The sequence below is a fragment of the Canis lupus genome, chromosome 4 (assembly GCF_003254725.2).
Source record: "Canis lupus dingo isolate Sandy chromosome 4, ASM325472v2, whole genome shotgun sequence".
In the NCBI taxonomy this organism is placed as follows: domain Eukaryota; kingdom Metazoa; phylum Chordata; class Mammalia; order Carnivora; family Canidae; genus Canis; species Canis lupus.
This window is the reverse complement of record NC_064246.1, coordinates 56,403,859-56,420,960: the sequence shown is the minus strand read 5'-3', so window position 1 is coordinate 56,420,960 and position 17,102 is coordinate 56,403,859. Positions and strand designations below refer to the sequence as shown.

The 17,102-nt window shown below is 40.3% G+C and overlaps 1 protein-coding gene across 4 annotated transcripts in view; it reads left to right on the top strand.

Annotated features, from left to right (window-relative positions):
* Nucleotides 1-17,102, top strand: part of GRIA1 (glutamate ionotropic receptor AMPA type subunit 1) — a 307,919-nt gene that overhangs the window by 131,645 nt on the left and 159,172 nt on the right. The gene's annotated exons all lie outside the window — the stretch shown is intronic.

The window sequence follows — 17,102 nt, the reverse complement described above, 5'->3', positions numbered from 1 at the left end:
TGGCTGCCATTTTGTTCTCAGAAAGTGGATAAATCAGCCATTTGATCCTCAGGAGTATTGGCTGCTGACTCTTATTCTCTCTGGGTTAGAGTGGTGTGTTATTAGTCATGTTTTTTATCTGGAAGTATGATACGGATTTTGGCTCTGTGTCGGTCATCTAGTCTTTTCTAAGGTTCCCCGAGTGGAAATGTGAAAAGATGGTATTTGGTCCTTGTGACTGAGATTAGGAAGAGTGGGTATGCTTGTATGCATGATCCCCTAATTGTTCTCCTTGCCTTTGATCTTCACTGGGTCACCCCCTCTCAATCTGTAAGATGATATAGAATTAACCAACTAAAGTATACTTCAGAGTAGGCCATTCCCTCATCTAGTTCCTATAGTGGGTCTCCACAATCAATTAATATTGCTTATTCTTCTCTTTATATCTATTATTTGAGTTTACTCTCCTTTCTATCTTTTTTTGCCTTAAGTCCTTTTGATATACTATACATTCCTATCACCCTAAATAGCTGGTGGCAACACCTATCCCTAACCCCCGCCCCCCCAAAGAAAGATCACATGTATACTATGTTTTTGGCCTCTCTGATTTTCCTCAAACTGTTTTCTTCCACTTAGAATGCACACATCCTATTATGACTATCAAGAGTCTGGATATGTGTGGGGTAAATATAATAACAACTAGAAAATAACAGGATTATGTGGTTTCTTGTGTATTGATTTTCTTCCCCCAATGGTAATCTGTTTGGTTAGAAATTTGGCTTAAAATTTTGTCACTTTAGCAAGAATGTAAGTGGATGGACTAGAAATCTCTGCGGGGCTGGGATGGTGAGTGTAACAGATAGTATATAGGGTTTAAACTTTCTAGTTAAGAATATTACAATCTATGGAGATAGTTTGCACTTTATCCTATGAATGTCCCTGTTTAACCAGCTTTTGGACTTTAAACAACCTTACAACTTTGGAAAACTTCTAATATATAAATATGGAGTAAGTTTTCTAAGCCAGATGAAAGAATCACAACACTCTTGCATCCTGCGGATAAATGCATGTTGACTATAAAACTACGTAAGTGTGAGTTGAGTGATTTCACAGTCTTGGTCATTGACCTTGTTAACAACAGATATCAGATGAAAAAAAGCAGCAGGTGAGTGTAGAGTGAGCGGTGGCTGCTCACAAAGGGAGGAGTGACAGCCGACAAGGAGGGAAGACTCAGTGGAGACTACATGCTCTCCAAAAATGAAGCTGTCCAGACATCCAAACAAATAAACAAAAACAAAACACTCCAGTACCTCAGGAGTCCTTAAATAATCATATATACCAATGCTCATGATTATTAATCAGCAACGGTTATCATATGCCTACTGTGTGCCAGATCCCATTGCAGGAAATCCAGGGGAATTTTTAAAGAAGTATAAAATACAGTGCTCAGCTATGAAAATATTTATCATCTGCAACACTACCATATCAGCCAAGGTGATGTTGTGTATATTAAGCTCTTTTTTACAAAAGCAGGGGCATGTGTAGAACCCAGTAGGAATTTTTTTCTCTTCAAAACATTTGAAATTATTTAGCTACTCACAAGATAAATTTGTTTACTACTTTCTTGAATATACCATTTCCTGACAATGCTAGTAATGGAGACATTTCAGAATAATGACCTCATAACGTTCACACAGCCATCCCTCTGTGTAGAGTTAGATAACACACAGTCCTGACCTCACTCAGGCCAGGGACAGATCTTAATAGCTTAATAGGACTATGATCAGAAATGCAGTTTGGTTAGACTGTTTTCTGTCCTATTAATTTATTTAATGAAATGGAGTGTCTTGTTAAAGGTGCATATTTTTCCTGAGATTCCATAGGGATAAGGCTGTGGCACCAATGGGACATAAGACAAAAAAAGAGTTGAATCTTTAGATAGATCAGGAACCCCCAAACTCATCCTTGTATTTAAGTTGTTCGAACTCTTTGACTATTTTATTCCATCAAGCCAGTCACTTAGAGTTGAGGAAAATTTTACTTATTCCAAAAGGCTGATTTAGGGCATTTTCGCTGGGGAAAGACCTCCCTCCATAATCAGGCAGTCACAAAGCCCATGGTACTGGCAAGAGAGATGGATTACTGCCCATATAATATGGAATGTGTTGGTGAGTGTAATCATAATGGGAGTCTTATAAAACCAGCAGGTAGAGACCATTAAAAGAGACTATTCTTTTAAAATGGAAAAAGGAATGTGTATGTTTATTCCATTGCCCACCAAATTTATTTTTAGGAAAAATACAATGAAAGCAGAAAAAGATGAAGAATAGGAAATACTACAACTTCTAGGCCTTTCTGGCCTCCTAAAATCTGAAACAGGCTAGGAAAAATATGGTGGGAATACTGAATTTGGAGTCAGAAAAATGCAACCTCAAGTGTAGGTCCTACACCTTCACTGTTTAACCTTGAGGACACCATTTCCCCATCCTAAAGCATCCACCTCTTGCCTATGATGGTAGGAATTAGATGAAGCCCTTATGGGTGTTTATACTCCTGACATTCTAGGATTCAGTTATAAGCTAAAACAAGGATCTTGTTTTTTAATGTGTGATACACAATGAAATATATACAGTGAAGTGACCTATAAATTCTGCTTACCTTTAAATGTGAATTAGATGCAAATATACAATGAAAAATTAGGGTGAAAACCATTACACTCTGTAGATTAGGAAGTATAATGTGATTCCTTTGTAATGGGAAGAATTAATTTTATACAGGCTGAAGTAATCATTGAAAAATGTGTGGAGAACCAGACACTACTATAGTCTAGGCTTTCTTCCTTTTTGGTGAGATTTTTCTTTTCTTTTTTTGTGGCCATAATTAAAAGATAAATGTCTGTGGGATTCTACATGGACCTATGGCATAATCACTTATAGGAATATCAGATCATGTGGGCATAGTTTTAAGTAATGATACTGTCTATAGATTTATATGATCCAGAGGACCTGAATGTATATGGTCTCTGGTCAACCAAACATATTACCTACCTGCCCTCAGATACAAGAAAATTTAACCCATTGTTACATATGAACTTTAGTTGAGAAAATAGTTCAGGAGACAGAGAATTTGTGCTTACTGGGGGCCACAACCAGTGTTAGCACTTGACAGATTGCCTTTCATTTAATGCAGAGACTAGAAGCTCCTTTTCAGAATACAGTTTTTAAACATTATTTGTTTTCCTGATTCCTATTTGCAAAATGGGGAAATTGAATCTTGGAGGGGTTAACTAAGGTCTGATAGCCAGTAAATAATTTAAACTGAGAATGAAAGTTTCTCTGACTCGAAGGCCCATTCCCTTCCACAGTACCATATTGCCTTCTGGAAGTTTTGCTTCCCATTCCATTTCTGCCTTTATTTGGCTCTGGTACCTAAAACAAATCACTTAAGTTCTTGAATCTGAGTTTTAATCACAAAAATCACAAAAACCACCCAGCCAAAATTGAGTATATGGCCTCATCTCTTCTTCCATGGTTTGTGGATGATCTTTACAGGGCCACAGTTAATTCACTGGGAGTGATGCCTCTTGAAGTCATGAAACATGGTAGCCTTGGACTTAATAGGTCCATGTACAACCTGAAGCTGTATGTAAATTGTATTATATGTTTACAAACCTGCATTGTATTAAGAGAGTCCAAAGCTTTCCTGAGGCTGTCAATGAAATCTCTATCCCCAAATGCCTAAGAACCTTCTGATCAGTAGGTCTCCTGAGGATGTCTTCTAGGTCAAAGTATCTGTACCAATCTGAAATAAATTAAAGTTTAGTATGTGAAGGGAGCTCAAAAGCAGAACTGACACTTGCATCAGAGACTATGTTGGTATCATGGAAAGGAACCTGGCAAAGAATTGAGGATACTGGGTCCTGATTTACTCTGCTTTGTCATTCAAAGAAAGATGCTAATTCCCGCCTGCCTCCTCACTAAAGCAGTTATTATAAGAATCAAATGTGATAATATGGATGAAAACACTCTGAAAAAATATGAAGTATCCTGCAAACTTATGATATTAACTGTGAGATATTAAAGTATCAAGTCATTTCACTAGTTGTCAACTGAGAAAGGGGGTAAATTGCAAGCTCCATCAGCAAAATTTAGAAACCCTGGTTTTTTTATCCTTCAGCAGGGTCCTGCAGCTGATACTTAGGTATAAATTTCCTTGACTTTAATGAAAATTGATTGCAAATACAGCTGGCAGGATTCAAATAAAGATCATTGCCAGTCTGGGAGCAGATAAATAAAACTTAGTTTCTTCTCAAGACAAGAGTGTTCCTCTTATCTCCTTTCTTCCATTAGTCAGTGATTCTCAAAGAATGGTCCACGACCAGTATCAGAACATTATCAGGAAACATGATTGAAATGCAGATTCTCAAGCCCTACACCAAGTTAGGTTTTATGGAACTGAGGAAGAGGAATATGGCCCTGTTTCAAGGAATAAAACTGTCTCAAGATGCAGAAAGCAAAGATACCCTTGGAATTCTTGGCAGCTGAAGAGCAATAGGATCCAAAATTAAACCGTACATAGTAAAAGCTAGCTCCATGGTAAACAGTCCTCTTTGATCCTCAAAGTCATGGAACATGACAATATATGAAAGAGCTAATGTTTTGTGAACATTTGTCATATTCTCATTTTTAAATGATTTTAAGTGATTTTTATGCATTAATGGTACTGTCTATTTTTAGCTATTTACTGTATCAAGGCCTTTGTCAGGCTCTGAAAATGTAACTGTGAAATGTAACTACCCTAGAGGAGCTCACTCACCAGTGGGGTATATTAAAAGGAAGGGGTCCATCACTGTCCCAGCAAGAAGGACCAAGAGTAAGCTTAGGATGTTTTCCGAGGCCTAGTGAGGCAGCCACACTCGGCTTCTTGTGAAGAGGTTTCTCAGAGGAGGAAATTCCTAAATTTAGGCCTCTGAAGGATGGGAGGAATAGTCACTTGACAGTGGGAAAAACTGAGATTAAGGCACTTGGACACCTGTCCTCCAAGTCACATAGCAAGTAAGTGGTAGTGTTGGGACTTGAATTCAGGTCAGTCCAATTCCAAAGCCCTTGCTTTTAACCATTAAGGCTAGGCCAGAAAATAGGCTTTATCAAGTCTGTCAATTCTGATAAATTGGTACTGGCTTCTAGGAATGCTGATGGTGAGGACTCTGAGGCCTTGACTGGGCTAAACTGGAAGGAATGCCATGATCAATTAGTGATGTCTGCCTTGGGTGCAGAACGGGGGAGTATATGTGTCATGCATTTGCTGACCCTGCACTGCAGAGTACTGCCTCCAGGACTTAGCACAAAGAGGGACAGACCTGCAGAGCTGGTTCTTATTCATGTCAGATTGTCTCTGACTTCAAGGAACTTATAGCTCAACAGCATCAGCGGGGGCTTATTATATGTTACTAGAAGGTACTAAATGACAGCTCAGGATGCTATGAGCCGATGGAGTATTCAGTGAGAAAGAGAATAAAGGTGTTTTGTTTGCTTTTTTTTTTTTTTAAGTGAAGACACTGATTAAGTATAAGATTGAAAAACCGCAATAAAGAGCAATCAATCTTATTAATCCACTAACCTTCAAAAATTTTAGGCCAATTTAATTTTCATTCTTTACCACTGCTATTTCTATCAACATGGAAGGTATTGATATAACAGAAAATGGCATTGTTTGCAAGTAATGGGATCCATAGTGTCAAGTCAGCTCCCTTGTGCCCAGGCAAAACTTAAATTTAAAAATGCCATCCAAAAAAATATGCATTTAACATATCTAATGGCTCATCTTTGGAGCAGTATGGAAGTTGATACCAGTCAAGAAAAAGAGAGTGGCTCTTTAAGGCAAAGATTATAATAAGTTAGTGCCAGTTTGCTTCATATATGGTTTATGGTGTTGGTAAGATGGTGTGTGAACTGTGAAGGCTAATCATATACTGTTTCCCCAGTATATTTATTAAACTAATGTATGGATTGAAATAGCAACAATAACTGGTTGTAATAATCTACAGGAAATAAATGAGTACTGTCAAGTCAGTTAATAGTTTGAAATGACTTCCAGATCAATTTCCTTTGCAAAAAGTAGTTTTCACTTCTCCCGGAGCTCACCTTCACAATTTAACTGTTACAAGCACCTTTTATCTTTGACATTAAAAATGTTTTAAAAATGACTCATGTATTGGATATAGAGACCAAAAGGAGAAGATGACCTCTCCCCAAATCCCAAGGTCAGAGCTGTTTGCCATCTGGGCATTTCTCCCCAGGAAGGCTGTGTTGTGAACAATTATCTCTCACTAACCGTGACTTGACAAGCCAATGTGCCCCTATTTTCAGAGGCTCACTTGGTGGTTAAGGGCAGCCTCAGTTGTCATCATCTGAATAAGCTGAAGGTTAGGCTGTAAGCCTCAGCAGTCCCCCACTCTAGGGCTATGCCTGCTTATTGTGCCCCTCTAAAACCCTACCCACGGTCATCAGAAACTAGCTTCTCACTGCCCACCCCCACCTTAAGGGATTTACATCAGAGATGATGGGAAAGCTTATCACCTTAAAGCTTATTTACCTTATCTTACTCTGGAAGACAAGATGTGACAGCACCAGATATCAAAACATTTCTCTGGTCAAGTCAAGCTGACCAGTACAGAATTATCTCTGATTCATTTTACATTTTAAACATTATCTGAAGCCTCAACAAGGAGAAACATGACAATAGTCTGTGGAGAAGAGGCTCTGGGGCGTAGGCTGAAAAGAATTTTACCTTTCCTCATTCCCACCAGATTAGATAATCATGCAGAGAACTATGAAAAACAGCCTCTATGTACAAGAACTGTCTCCTCTATGAGCAAGTCTCAGCAAAAAGAAGGTGTTCTGGAGTCCAGAGTTTGAGGACATCAGTTTAGATTCCATGTTAAATGGAAAGAGAAGAAGAACCATTTCAAAGTTTGCATTTTAATATATTCAGGATCCAGAAGCTTTTTCCTTGCAGGGCTTCTGATCCATTCATGCAGCAGAGTACACCAAGTTAGTTCTGAGAAACTACCTTATTGGCTATGCAATGTATTCATGTTCTTCCCCGCTAGTAGGCTTCTGGGTATGCATCCCTCATGCATCTTTATTCTGTGAGCAGTACTGATGCTGAAGCTTAGCTGTGTGCTATCATTTCTCCCAACCTTTTCTCTTTACTTCTGGTACATAGGCTGTTTTCTCCTCCATTCCGTGGAGAGAGACACAGCCCAGTGCTTTGGGTGGAGCCCAGGGCTGCTGGTAGAATGGAGATCTGGTTTCCATGCCTATTTCTGGCACAAACATGCATGACTTTGGACAAGTATCTTTCCCTATGCCAGAAGCCAGGATTTCCAGTCCTAATGTTCTAAGACTTAGTGAGAACTGAAATTTGGGGTTTGACTGAGTTCAGCGTAACCAACATTTGCCAACTGCCTTTCTCTTTGGCAAGGAGCACCATGCCGGGCACTGCAGGGGATGTACTTATATCAGAAGGCTCTCTCTGATACCACAGCACTCACAGGCAAGTGGGGAGTAAAGATGAGAAAAGCAAGTTTACAGATATCTCCAGTGCACAGCAGAACACACTATGTGCTGTGAGCAAAGTACAAATGATTACAGGGTCTGAAAGAGGCTGGAATTGCATCTATTTACAAAAAGTCAGAATAACACTTCATGGCATTTCACATGAGCCTTAGCAGAGAGAATTCAAACAGGGAGCAGAGTAGTTTCCATAGCAACATTTACTGAGCAGGTATTTTGTGCCAGCCACTGTTCTGAGCACTTTGCACATAAAAACTCATTGACTCCTCTCAATGTTTTGACACAGCAACTATGGTTATTCCCGTTCTGCATATGGAGAAACTGAGTCTAGTCTGGATTGTCTAAATAACAGGCTTAGGCTCATACCACAAGCAAATAGCAAATGACAAGTGCCAGGATTCAAACCCAGGAGATCTCGTGTTTATGTCCAGTATCAGCACTGGAGGCTCCACTGACACCCACATACAGAAATTCTCTGAACCTGGGTACTGGAGAATGAAGAAGGCCTGACTGCAGAGATGACCTTTGTGAGCCAGGGCCAGTCCTCTCATGCGTCTGAATTGCCAGTTTCTTATCAGTGACATGGCAGTGATAAGTACTTGCTTCCTTGAGTAATGGTTATTCAGCAAAACAGCGGTACTAAAAATACTTTTTTAAAAGACACAGAATCCTATATAATTTTAAATAATAGAGGAAAATGGAAAGAGCAATTTGGACAAAAGTTCAGAGGTAGCAGATTGCAAGGCATATTTAGGTGCATATTCAGGGCAGAGTGCTTGTCTGGTGCACGCTGTGAGTAAATGCACCTGATAGGCCAGGTTAGGGTCTCCTCCCCATAGTTGCACCTTGAGTGATTTCCACCCAGGGTCTTACTTTATCTCATCTCTGGTAGCTACACTAGGCCTTGACTCTGCTTTCTCAAAGTGAAGAATGACAAATCTAGCATATTTTCCTTGTGTTTTATATCACTGATGCTCACTCCAGAATGCCAGTGCAATTCTTATCAACAAGAGTTCAATGGCAACATTCAAATGGGAGGACTAGACCCTTAACCCATGATATTAATAAAGATGTCGGCACATCACTTTCAGCAGCATTAGCTCATGTAGGAGTGACAGTAGGGACAGTTCTAGTGGAGTGGAAATTTGTCTGCATAGAGAAGTAGACTCATTGCAGCAATGTCTGTGCAGCAAGATGTGTTACCGTCATCTTCTCGATCCCTGGCAAAGCAGTGTCTTTAGATGGTGCTCAGGTTACCATGGGGACTGATGAGGAAGGTGGAAGAGGCACAAAGTGATTAAATCCAAGAAAAGGGTAGCAGCTCAAGGAATATCCAGTAGGAGATATCCGGGACTGGGCTCAGAAGATTTCTAGCTGGCCTGATTTTTGGCTGATTGGCTCAGAAATGCCACTTCACTTCTCTGAGCTTCTGTTTTCTATAAAACAGCACAATTGATAAAGATGCTCTCTAAAGCACCTTGGATTCTAAAAGCCTAAAAACGTGCAAGTTATTTTTAAGCAGAAACTTAACTACAGCTATTCTTAGGTTTCCAACTAGAAGCTACATATGATTTTTCATTTCCTATGAACTGCAGAGGTAAGGTTTTCATCTTATCTCTCTAGTGGCCAGATAATGTTGTTTACAAAACAACAGCAGCAACATGGCAACAATAAGCACCTGTAGCAACAGATACCAAGGAACGGAGTGCTAAGAATACATGTTAAATGCATTTAATTCTCAAAGCAGCCCTGGTAGGTGGGTGCTATTATTATTTTTGTAATACAGATGAGGAAGCAAAGATTCCAGAGTTACTCATTAACTTGCGCAAAGGACAGATTGGGGACTTGAACCTACTTTGTCCACTGTCAAACTCTGTGTTCTTAACCACTTGGATATCCAACCTGGAGTGAACACAGGCCCATGTAGCCCTTGTACCTTCTTTCTCTTGCAAAATGATCTCTAAAGATTTCTTTATAGGGATCAGAGACTTTATTCCCCAGGAAGGAAGAAGGAAGTGACTAATTCGTGGGTAAGAGAATAGGATAAGCAATCTTTCCCCAAAGTGAACTCTGATGACGCCAAAGAGGACAGCCCTGCATTGGAAGGAAGAGAACTGGAGAACGGCAGTTGCCTCACCTGCTCGGTTATCTGAAAGTTGTTCCACACAGGAGTCCCCAGCCCTGCCTGGTATTATTCAGTGACCCTGATTGTGGGAAAGGCACAAGGAAAGTACACTGGAGGGTTGTCACAGTTGTTAGAGCAGATAGGACAGAGAAACCAGCTATGTGTACCAGCCTCATCTAGAAAGCATCTGTTCCCAAAGCACTATTAAGTGCCAGGTCCACAAAAAGATTCCTAAGACACAGCTCCAGGTCCTGTCCTTAATGGAAGGTCTCATTGTAAAAGACAAGAGACAAATTCAGGCATGGTTGGCATTAATGCAAGACACTAAGTGCCAAAATAAGAAGCTGAACAAATTGCTTTGTGGGTAAATGGGGGCACCAGACACAATTAACTCCAGCACAATGAAGAAAAGTGCTAAATGTACTAATGGAAATGTGAGCTAATTTGGTGGGGACAGGTGACTTGGGGACCCGACTCTTCCGCCATCTTGCCCTACAACTCAGCAATTGCACTGCTGGGGATTTACCCCAAAGATACAGATGCAATGAAACGCCGGGACACCTGCACCCCGGTGTTTCTAGCAGCAATGTCCACAATAGCCAAACTGTGGAAGGAGCCTCGGTGTCCATCGAAAGATGAATGGATAAAGGAGATGTGGTTTATGTATACAATGGAATATTACTCAGCCATTAGAAATGACAAATACCCACCATTTGCTTCGACATGGATGGAACTGGAGGGTATTATGCTGAATGAAATAAGTCAATCGGAGAAGGACAAACATTATATGTTCTCATTCATTTGGGGAATACAAATAATAGTGAAAGGGAATAGAGGGGAAGGGGGAAGAAATGGGTAGGAAATATCAGAAAGGGAGACAGAACATGAGAGACTCCTAACTCTGGGAAACGAACTAGGGGTGGTGGAAGGGGAGGAGGGTGGGGGGTGGGGGTGACTGGGTGGCGGGCACTGAGGGGGGCACTTGATGGGATGAGCACTGGGTGTTATTCTGTATGTTGGCAAATTGAGCACCAATAAAAATTAAATTTATTATTTAAAAAAAAGGAAATGTGAGCTAAGAACTCAGGAAGGGATGGATTGACTCTGACAAGGATTATCACAGAAACACTGGTATTTGAGTGGGATCTTGATGTACTGGAATAAGTGGACAGAGTGTTATGAAATTCTCATCATCATAGGGAAATAGGTGTGAGGAGGCATGTCAATTTGTTTGCTTTTATGAAGGGAGGATGGCTACAAGCCTGGAGTTGAAGTACAGACTGACCTAGCTGTGATTCCCAGATTGGCCATGTCTGTGTGACCTTAAACCCTTATACCTTCATCTGTAAATGGAGATGCTAATACTGTCTTCATGAAATTGTTGTGGGGAATAAATAAATTAATGCATATGTTTAGTCATGTGAATATTTAGTAAATGCTCAATAAGTGATAGCTTTTACTCTGTATTATTGTTGTAGTGAACATTATCTGGCTCCTCTGGGTGACATCTGAGGCTAACCAGACACTACTGGATATTTTACAACTTAAAAATGAACTAAATGTACCTATATACTCATTTGCATTTGCCTTCATCCCCTTTACATTTTCCCTCTCCTCAGATTCTTGCATAGCCAGTACCTCTGCCTATTCTTTAATCAGTTTGCTTTTTCGTTTTATGTTGTTCTGGTTTTCTTGTCCATACAGTAGATCAAATCATTACGTTTTGTTTTCTAGCTTTTTCTTTATGCAGTACAGCCCTGCACTGGATGGGGCTCTCTCTGTAGTATTTTCAGATCCAGAAGCAAATGTGCAAGACCACTACCAGGGTCTGCTTCTTGAGTGGAGTCCTTGCCTGATCAGCAGCCCATACTTGCTTTGGCTCCTGTTCATCAGCTTGCAGCTAAGAATAATCAGAGAATGTTGGAATTATAGAGAATTGCCACCAAATCTTTTGTTTTACCAAGAGGACCTTGAGGCCCAGAGACAGGAAGAGCCTGGTCAAGTTTCAACAGAGAGACAGGCATGGTAGGCCAGTACACTAGACCCCATGTTGGGGACTCACAGGCCAGTGTACCCTCGATGGCTTCCCTTTACCTTACTGCCTTTGTTCTGCAGACTTAGGCCCTGAAGAGACCAACGGTATGATTCCTTCCCTCTCTTCTACTTCCTCTACCTCCCTCCTGGCTTTGGGTTGAAGTTGGCAGCAGCAGCCCTCCTCTAGAAATTCATGTTGTATACACAGCTCCTTCTCCTACAGTGCATCCTCAGGATGCCTGTCACAGCACCCTATACTGACTTAGGGCCTTCACAACTTGTTGCCCAGCTGATAGCCAGTGAGGTGAGAAGACAGAAAACACTTTAAATTGCCTCAGCAGTTTAAAGAAGAAGTGAGGAGGCAGGTAGGAAATGTCTGTGATGACCAACTCTGTAGAGAGTTGATAAAAATGAGGAGACTCTAAGGCTTTCCTTCCCTGCTCTCCTGAGATCAAGGATGTAAACACTTTTAACCTCGCATAACACCTCTGCTGTTTGGTGTTGGTAACTAGATTGAGGAGAATTCTGAAGCTGCACCTGGGCTCCATAGGATATGATGCTAGTATATGGGGGCACAGGATCATATGTGACACATTATAGGGGAAAATATGATCAAGGCTTCTGCTTTTAGAGGGATATTGTAGTGTGATGAGGGAGACAGACTCAAGAACCACAAGTAAAAACTCTACAAAATAAAATGAAATAAATTCTACAGTAGAAGTACAGCATGTTCTGTACATTCAGAGGAAAAGGCAGTTCAGAACAGGGCAGACAGTGATCACAGACATTTCCTGCTTGCCTTCTTCTTATTTTCCCCAAAACGTATAACATATGATATGTTAGATTAATAAGTTAATTGCTCAGTGAATGTCATGGTGTTTAATATGTTAAAAGGTGATTCAGCATAAAAGAGTAAGGACTCACATTATGGAATCAGATATATATTAGATTTGAATTCTAGCTCTTTCATTGATTCTATGACGTCCTTGACCTGTGCCTCAGTCCTTTTTGTATGAAATAATGATAATCACAATCATAATAGGGTATACCCTCTAGGGTTGCTACAGAGCTTAAAAGAGTTAATGTATATAAAATATAATCTATTTCCTACATCCAAGTATGTAATACATGTAAGCAGTTATCAGTAATACTAGGAATTATCATCTTCATCATCTGTTGCCACTGTCATTACGCTGGTGACCAGAATCCCCAAATCCTAAATCAGCCACTCTTCCCTTAGATATAAGATGGAGATATTTAGTTTGAAGATCCATGGAAGCTTCTTTCTTCGAGGTGCTCACTGGATCTCAGCTCTCTAGATATCAGGACTATGGGGACCAGAAGAGACCAGCCCAAGAGAGTGGGTGGCAGGAAAGAATTGTGACCCAATGTCTCAAATAAGACAGATGCAAGCTTTCTACCCTTAGAGAGGAGGCCCTTCCTACCCATACTCAAAGCTGCTTCAGGCCTCATAGCTCCCCAAAGATACAAACCCAGCAGAGATTTCATGACTCTAGCACCACAGATCATAACTGGCCTGCCTATCTTGGAGGAGGCACTGGGGAAAGGGGTCATCCTAAAGCAACACATGGCCCCAGGTAGGAGGGTAGGTGGTAACGTGGCAGTGGTGTGGTTGTATGACCTGTGTGGATGTGAAGGACATCAATAATGTAATACTCTAATGTATATATAGAATGTATGGAGGAAACCAGAGCTTGAAATATAAAAATGGTTAGTAGTAACGTGATTAGTGGGAACAGAATTGGATCTGTAAATGACCATGTTTGTATAATCCATGCCTCTTCTCTTACTGTTGAGTAAACCAAAGTCCTCACTTGAGGGAGATAGTCCACTAACTTATTGATTCATTTACTTGGAACTGGTTGTACTTCTCAGTGCTATGCACTGGGTCAGTGTGCTTAGAAAAAGATACAGAGGTCCTACTCTCAAAACTTATAGCCTTAAGTTAAGAGGAATAAAAAATTAACAAGCCAACAAGCAATTAGATGCAGTGAAATCTCTCATACCAACTTCCATTCAACTGTCTCTTTGGATTGACCTACATTCCCTATTCTCTCTGTAAACACCCAACTGACATTCCTGGTAAGCTGGAAGTTCCTGGTCAGTAGCCTCTTCTCTGATGAGCCCATATATTTCTGTTCACATCAACTTTACGAAAAATGTGCTAGGAATCAATTATGTTGTTTCCAAACCTATTTATACGTCTGTGTTTTTATTATATTTGGGCAATGTAACTAAAAATTATGTAAGCTGGTGAAATACGAGTGCAAAACAAAGTTGTTTTCTTTCTTTGGAAACTAAGTTAAATACTTTTGAAGGTCTCAAACATGAATCACCAAAAACAGTAATATTAGGTGAGACAACTATAAAAATTTGGGGGGAAAACCAAAAAAAAAATTGTACTTTTTATTTATTTTGTAAATGTCTTCAAGTTCCCATTGTACCAAAGATTGATAAACACATGTGCACTTAGGTGTTTTAAACTAAAAGAAAATACCTGCTATGAGTCATTTTTGGCGATTCTTCTTTTTAACCATCTTTCTCAAATAATCTAATTGCAGTCCCTGTTGCATTAGATAAAAAGCCTTCTACTGTAATTACAACTTGAGTAAAATGCTGTTAAGACGACAAACCAAATGCTGTGACAGAGAACAGTGGGTAACGTACTTGGGGCGGCGTTTGAAAGATGGAAAGAAGCCAGCCAAGTGGAAGTGGGAAAGGAGTCCTCAGTAGGGGGTGCAGCATCATGGAGGCCTTGGTGTGTCCGAGAAGCTAAAGCAAGCAATGAAGAACAGGGAAATGATGAATGAAGTTGTTGAGGTCTGCAGGACTCAGACAATACAAACCCTTAGAGGTCATGCAAAGGAGTTTAGACTTTATTCAAAACATGATGAGAAACCTTGGAGGGGCCCAGAGCTGTGGTGTTAAGACATGATCCTGATTTCTGTTCTCAAAAGAATATTCTGGCTGCTTTGTGAAGAGTGGATGAGGATAGGAAAAGAAATGGGCAAAGTGGAGGCCAGGATTAAGGAAGTAATATAGTGTAATGAGTATGCATGATGAGCAGTGACAGAGGGAAGGTGGTAGTGGGAATAGAAAGTGGGGGAGGTAGATACATTTGTGACATCTCTGGAAGGACTTAAATCCATGTTTTCTTTAGTCAGCCAATCAGTATGACCAAACTCACAGTCAACTTTTGAGAGGCATTTGTGATCTGATAGGAAAAAACACCCTACAAGAATTCATGCAACATGATTTTCTTTTTCTAGTTTGATATTTATTGGCTGTGCTACTCAGAGCAAGCCTCTTAGCCCTTGTGGATAAAGGGAATAATAATACCTGTCTGGTCTACCTCTTATTTGGTTGTATAATTAGAATAAAATGATGCCTTACATGTTACTACACTTTATATTGAATTTAGAACTTTGGTAAACTCACAGCAGATAAGGGAGGTGCTATTGCTTTCACTTCACAGGTGTGCAAACCAAAAAAACAGTTACTGAGCATCTACTATATCAAAACCAGGGCTAGGCTCTGAGACTTTAAAAAACAAGTTCAACCCAGCCCTGTCCTGCCATAAATAAGCTCACATAAGTTCTAGTGAAGAAGACAAATATGAAAATGCTAAATTCTAGAATATTGAGATAAGTACTAAGAAAGTGCATTAAAAACTCAGAGGAGAGGGACGCTTGGGTGGCTCAGGAGTTGAGGGTCTGCCTTTGGCTCAGGTAATGATCCTGGAGTCTCAGGATCCAGTCCCATATCGGGCTTCTTGTATGGAGCCTGCTTCTCCCTCTGCCTATGTCTCTGCCTCTGTGTGTGTGTGTCTTTCATGAGTAAATAAATAAAATCTTTAAAGAAAAAAAAATTAAAACTCAGAGGAGAAAGTAGCTTTTTTTTTTTTTTTTTTGGAACGGTTGGAAGGCTGCCCACTGGATTCTACATCTTAATTGGGTCTTGAAGAATGTGTAGTTTTCCAGGTGGGGATGGGCATATTGGAAGAATGTGTACAAAGGGATGGATACCAGGAAGGAAATGGTGTGCTGCATTCAACAGTGTGTTTGGGTCTCTGCTGTTTTGGGGGACTGTTGGGAAATGAGGCTTGAGGGTTGAATCAGGGCCAGGGAGGAGTCCTTTGGGTACATTATGCCCAAGCAGGAAAACTAGTATATTAGTTGCATGTTCATGCTTTCCTCAAATAGTTACACCAGTTCCACATATTTGTACCTGTGCCTTCTACTCCTTCCTCTGTTGCTTTCTATTTTCCCCAGAATTAGCTTGAATCTCAGCCTTTCCCCTACATACCCACTCCTAAAACTCTTAATTTTAGTGGGGACATTCAAGGAGAACAACCCAGGATAGTGAGGAATGTTTATATTCTCAGAATTCCTTCCAGAATTCAAGTAGCCTGGATTGGTTTTTGGCAGCATCTGTCTCATCCTGCATTTTGAGAAATCATACAAAGTGATTCAAATTTTGGTACAAAAGAAACTAAATACCAGGAGTGAGGGGGTAACTGTCTCTGCAGAGAAGTAGCTAAGAAGTGTCAGTTGGTGGAAATTGTCTAGGAGACCTATGTTCCAGTCTCTAGGCTGGACAGCATGCTTTCATGCCTCACGTCTCCCATCTGGAAAATGAGAAAACAAACAAACAAACAAAAAAAAAAAACTTGTACTTGCAGAGGTGAAAGAGTGTTCAAGCTAACTGAATCTCATTTCTCTTACAAATAAGGAAATGAACTCCAAAGAGAGGAAATAACTCGCCTAAGGTCATGTAGAGAGCCAGCAGCTTATTTAGTCTGCCATTCATCCCATTTAGCAAATATGTTCCAAGTGCCTCCCATGTGCCAGGCACCATATAGATGCTAGGACTGTAGTGGTAGATACAATAGTCATAATCCCTCCTCTGTTGGGGGATATGAAATTCCACAAATACACAAAAGACTAAAGAGGATAATCAAAGACAGAGATAATGGAAATAAGGCAAAAGGCAGAATGTATACTTTAGAGAAGGCCTCTCTGAATAGAGAACACTAAAGTAGAGACCTGAGAAATGGATAGCCAGATGTTTAAAGAGAGTGGACGAGCTTCCTATGGGAGAACAGCATGTGCAAAAGCCCCAAGGCAAAAAAAGTTTGGACTGTCCTAAAAAGTAAAAGAAAAACCAGTGTGAAGCTGAGGCAGTGGGGGCATGGCCTGGGAGCAGAGGCAGGATATAGATAGGCTGGGGCAGAGCTTGCAGCCTTAGATTTCAAGTACCCTTATTGGTAGACTCTTGATTGTTTTGCACATCCCTGTTGGAAAGGAAAGGCAAGTTCATGTTCATAGCAACATTCTATTACTGGTTGAGCATTTGTCTTAAATGAG